The sequence below is a fragment of the Meles meles genome, chromosome 2 (assembly GCF_922984935.1).
Source record: "Meles meles chromosome 2, mMelMel3.1 paternal haplotype, whole genome shotgun sequence".
In the NCBI taxonomy this organism is placed as follows: domain Eukaryota; kingdom Metazoa; phylum Chordata; class Mammalia; order Carnivora; family Mustelidae; genus Meles; species Meles meles.
The window spans coordinates 12,753,200-12,759,199 of NC_060067.1; positions in this window are offsets into that span (position 1 = coordinate 12,753,200).

Genomic DNA, 6,000 nt, shown 5'->3' on the forward strand with positions numbered 1-6,000 from the left:
TCAGTGCAAGCTGGGCTCCTACAAATTAATGCTTCCATCCAAACTGATTTGACCAGTAAAACCAGTTCACATGCCAGTGTAAGCAGAGAACGGTGTAATAAAAAGAGGGAAAGAATGAAAGCCATTAAAAAGTGAAATAGTTAACAGGCGCCTGGGTGGCTCAGTTGGTTAAGTGTCTGCCTTTGGTTCAGGTCATGATCCCAGGGTCCTGGGATCCAGTCGGCATCAAGCTCCCTGCTCGGTGAAAGTCTGCTTCTCCCTCTATCTGCCCCCACCACCCATTGGTGCTCTCTCTCTCACTCTCTCTCTGTCTCTTTCTCTCAAATAAATAAATAAAATCTTTTAAAAAAATGAAAAGTAAAACAGTTAATTTGACCGTTAATCATTTCATTTGTTTTTCAAGGGCTACGCAACCTTTTGGAGAAAGAATAACAAAGCAGAAAGTAGACTGGAAGTAATATGTACAGAATTTCTGTAGGGTAACTAGTCTATTCTCCTTATCTGTCTTAAGCCTTAATGTTATCTGATATTTAAGCAGCCAGACCTACTTACCCCTTCTCCTCCCCTTCCTGATTCCTTGTTTGTTTGTTTTTTCCCCCACCACAAGTATTTATTGAACATGTATTTTGTGGTAGGCACTGCTCAAGATACTGGTTTTTGTGCCAAAATAAAAAGTTTGAACTTCATCCTCTTGATCTGATCTTGATTTCTAAAGTCGAATCTTCTATTGTGCATAAAGTCTAAAGAAAAATTTGTTGAAAATTCAGATTCCTGGTCTTAATCCTAGAGATCAGATTCAGGGGTTTGATATAGGCTTGGTAATCTGCCCTTCTAACTGGCATCTCAAATGATTCAAAAGAATGGCATAACTGGATTTAGATTTTAAAATAAGTCTGTCACTTTCTATGCATCTAGTGATTTGGTTTGTGGGCAGCCCAACCCTGCAAATTTTTATTTCTCTTTAGGAGAAATCAGCCTGGAATCACGCTTTCTCTTCTAATCTAGACTCTGCTGTTCAGGAGCTATTGGCCAAATTAACCTCTTCCTACTGGGTGTCTTAATGTCTGCGGGTATGTGTGGATCAAAATTCCTAGCTCAGAGAGTAAATGGGCAAGTTTAGTGATTAAAAGCCCATGTGGTATCTGGCACACTGCAGTAAGTGCTCAAAAGAAGGACGTTGTCGTTAGTATTAGTGGTAGTGGTGGGTTTTTAAAATTTGTTTGTTTTTTAATATTTTATTTATGTGACAGAGAGAGAGAGTGCACACAAGCAGGGGAGCAGCAGAGGGAGACAGAGAAACTGGTTCTCCGCTGAGCAGGAAGCTGGATGCTGATGCCAGGCTCAACTCCAGGACCCTGGGATCATAAACTGGGCTGAATGCACCACTGGGAGTATTGTTCCTGCAGTTATTACTGGTGGCAGTTTTGCGGTGCTTTGTTTTTTGTTTGTTTGTTTGTTTTGTTTTGTTTTTGAGGGAAGAGGAGAAGGACATGAAGGTTTTCCCCACAATTTCCAGGTCAAGCTTTTGGGGCATGACTAGATACTTAACTAGTTCAAAAGAGAGAAGAGTTCTGACTGCTTCTATTATCTAGAAATAGGCAGAGATTTATTTTGTTACTATTAGTTTATTTTCCACTTTCCGTGCATTTACTTTTTTAATCCCTGTGTAACATATTTTACCATTATTGTTGCTCTGAAATTTTCTTCTCATTGCTTGTTTTAAAGGAACCAAAATTATACTTAGCTCAGAGAAGGAAATAATATCTGCTCTTGACAAGCATCCAAAAGATGTATTAGCAGAGATAAGGATTATAAAAGAAGAATCAGGATTGTAAGGACTGTAAGTCCAGTTTGCGTCAATTTCTTCATCACTTCACAACCCCAGTACCTTACACTCTTAAAGGCTAAAATTTAATTGCATGCATTTTCTCATGGAATCTGCATAATAACCTTATGAGGAAGGCATTCTCATAATCCCCACTTTTAAGGATGAAAACACTGAAATATCAGGTCAACTTATTTGGCCAAACAAAAGTATGTAGGAGAATTCAAACTTGAACCCAGAACTAACCAATCTTGAATCCTGCCGGAGACTGTGTACCAAATTGCCTCCTAGTCATGGTAGCCTGGGAAGACCAGTGGGGTAACAGGGGGACTCATACAATAGCTCTTAACTCCAGTCAGTTCTAGAGATTGAAGAAAAAAATAAAAAGTGGCATTTTTTTAGAAATTCTCTTATAGTCCTTTCTCTGAATGATTGACTTTAGCTTTGATCTACATTGTATAGTCTTTAAACCAAACATGTCTACAAACATATGCAGAACATACTGGTGTGGTCTTAAGTTTATAAGTTTTTAAACGAAACTATGATGATAGAGTCATCTTGTGGAAAGGAGGTAGAAAACATATTTAAAACTAAAATGGGGGTGCCTGGGTGGCTCAGTGGGTTAAAGCCCCTGCCTTTGGCTCAGGTCATGATCTCAGGGTCCTGGGACCTCTGTGCTCAGCAGGGAGCCTGCTTCCCCCCCCCCCCCCCCGTCTGCCTGTCTTCCTACTTGTGATCTCTCTCTCTCTCTCTCTCATTGTTAAATAAATAAAAAAAAAACTTAAAAAAGACTAAACTAAAATGGACCGTGCTTCTTTCATCTGCTATTACAAAGATAAATTGAGGCATATTAAAAATATTGAGTTTATCTGAGCAAAAACCAATGCAAATTGGGTAGTGCCAAAACAGAAGTAGTTAGGAGCTGGAGAGAGACGTTTAGTAGAGAAAAAACTGAAGCAAGTAAGGAAATTATTGATTGGCTATAGTTTAAAGTCTAGTTAGCTGTTTGTGGTTGGTTGCATTTAACATTTGATGTAATAACACTGAGGCATTTACAAGCTTAAGGTTTGGCTTGCTTATGTAGGCATTTAGAGCCCCTTCGGTCTAATGGCCTCTTTAATTAATTTGACACAGGTAAGGGAAGTAGTGTAATTCATATCAGAGGGAGAGACATTTCTGTAGCATTCCCTTGCCCTCTCATAAAGAACGGGGACAACAAGCAGAAGACCACTAGATAAACTGTTCAGAAATCAAAACAAAATAAAACAAAACGGCCGCCCTTCCACCTTCCGTCTCTTCCCAAGAATTAGCTGAAAAATTAGAAACAGGAGATATGCAAGACTTACACCATTTATGTGAGTTTGAGCCAAATTTATTTGAATATTGAAGGACAGACTAAATGATTAACTGCATTACTCCTAAAAACAAATGCTTTTGAAGGAAACTGCATAGAACAGCAATTGTGGCTTAAGGTGAACAGCAGAAAAGAAATCTTTTTAGTGTTCTGAGTTAAAAAATCATTTGTAATTTCCCCTACAACCAGATTAAACTTATTACATGTATTTAAGTGTTTGCTCTTAAAGACATAGAGGCCCTTTAAGAAAATAGTTTTTGGCATAAGTAATGATGCATAAATTGTAAATCAGTGGAAAATAAATTGACCCAGTAAAAAAAAAAGTTAGAAATTTACTTTGTATATCATCAAGTCTTAATTTTGACAATGTTGGTGAAGGACAGAAGCAGAAAAATGTTCACCTTTAGCTCAGAAGGCTAACCAATAGCCTGCAGAATTCCGATAAGGATCAAATACGTGCTGTTTGCTACATTCTTAAAGGGTCACGTGACTGTCTATACATCTCACTGATAGCTAATATGCAGGTGAATGACAAACACCAGAAAAATCTTGTGAAAGTTTTACAAGTAGAAATTTGAAGCAAACACTTATGATCTAATATTCCCTGCATGTCCCCTCCTCCTTGAACACTAAGTATATAAATACCAGTTTCATACAGTAAAAGTGCAGCCCTTTCTACCCATGGATCTGGTCTGTGGTCCCAGTGTTACTTAAATATACTAAATTGCACTCTAAAATGTCTTGAGAGTTCTTTCTTGACCACTGTGAGTTCAATGATCCTGCAACAATGTGATTTTTGAATTGATGTGTCATATTCCGTATTACGAAATGAGTTATTAGCTATGGGGTGCACTTGAAGACTGTCCTACCTAGTTTAAACACAAATTTATTACTGGGTATTCGATGGCTTAAATTCTTTGGAATGGCCAGAACTAAGTGAACTTCTGATAACTTCCACTCGCCTGCTAATTCCGCATTCTGGAGGCAGGCACTGCTCCTACGATGTCATCAAACCACAGGGTGGTGACCAAACAGGACAATGCAGGCACCACTGGGTTTGCGGCGCCCAAACCAGCCACTGCTGTGAGTTCTCCCTCCATGGACCCCATGTCGCTAAATGGTGGTGGGGGTGGGGGGTGACACAAACCATCTACCGCCCTAACAGTAAAGGCATCTGGCAAATGTAGTTTTTACCTTCCAGCCTCAAAGGCACAGAAAGGTTATTAGAAATAGGTTGAGATGGAAGTAAAACATTGAATCATAACTTATTCAACCATTCTTCGAATTTTGATATTAGATTAATACATATTTTCCCTATGATAAATAATTAAATTCCTGTAAGTGAAATCCTATATTCCTATAAGTGCCATTCCTATACATTGAATTCCTATAATTCCTATAAGTGAAATCTCTGAGTCAAACAACATGAATTCTGTTCAAGTTTTTTATAATTATTGCAAAATCGCCCTCTTGGAAACTTACAAGAGTTTATGTTCTCTACAGCCATCTTTGTTCTATATTGTCAATCATGATTAATGCACTTGTACTTTTCTTTTTTTAAAGATTTATTTATTTATTTGAGAGAGAGACTCTGAGAGAGCATGCACAGGCACCCAACATTGCATGCACAGCGTGGCGGGGCGTGGGGATGGTGGTGGCGCAGGTGCTGAGCAGGGAGCCTGAGGGCTTAACTAACTAAGCCACCCAGGTACCCCTACATTTGTACTTTTAAAAAGGAAAAGGACACAGGGTGCTGTGGCTCAGTTGGTTCCGTGTCTGACTCTTGATTTCAGCGCAGGTCGTGATCTCAGGGTCCTAGGATCAAACCCCATGTTGGGCTCCCTGCTCAGCGGGGAGTCTGCTTCTCCTTCTGCGGGCCACTTCCCTCTACTTGTGCACACTCTCTCCCTCTCTCTCTCTGGCAAATAAGTAAATAAAATATTTTATATGACCAAAAAAAAAAAAAACCCTAAGAATTTTAAGGGTATCTGGCTGGCTCAGTAGATGGAGCATGTAGCTCTTGATCTTGAGGTCATGAATTGGAGCCCCATGTTGGGAGTAGAGTTTACTTAAAACACACACACACACACACACACACACACACATACAAACAACAATAAAAACCCTAAGAATTTTTTTTTTGCTAGTGAGTTTGAACATTTTAATTCTTACCATAGGTGAATTACAGTCAAGTCTTTACCTAGTCCCCCAGTAGTTTTCAACAATGCATTCAGTCTTTATCTCAAATGATGAGAAATATAACATTTGTTTTGTTTATCTGCACTATTTATTGCTAGTTAAGTAAGTAACTTTAAGATCTAGTGGCCTCTTACTATCGCCCTGTATTGGTAGATAGATAGTATGTCTTTCAAATAAGCATTAAGGAAACTTTCTTCTTTTATCGTCTCTGAAATTAAACTTAACCAAGCCTGTAGGCTTTAACTTAAAAGTAAGATTATGTAACATGATTAGGAGGCAGCTACTTCAATTTTGGTGCAAATGCTAGATGTGAATTGTAAGTGTCTGAATATCTATCAGTATAGTTTTATGAGGTCTGTGGGTTACTCATGCCTGGATCCAGCTCTGAATGTCTTACCACTCACAGTAAGAGTCCTGGAAGGAGAGAAGCTCTGTAAGAAAGCTCTTTGGTTCAGGGAGGTTTGAAAGGTTGAAACAGACAGCTGTCATTTCATTTGCTGGAACCTGCTGGTGGAATTTCTATCCTTTCCTGATTAATGTGGCTCAATGAATTCTGGGGGACACTCAGCCTGTCAGCACTCTAGCTCACACGACTTTTTCTTCTGGCAGGCAGCATGTTCAG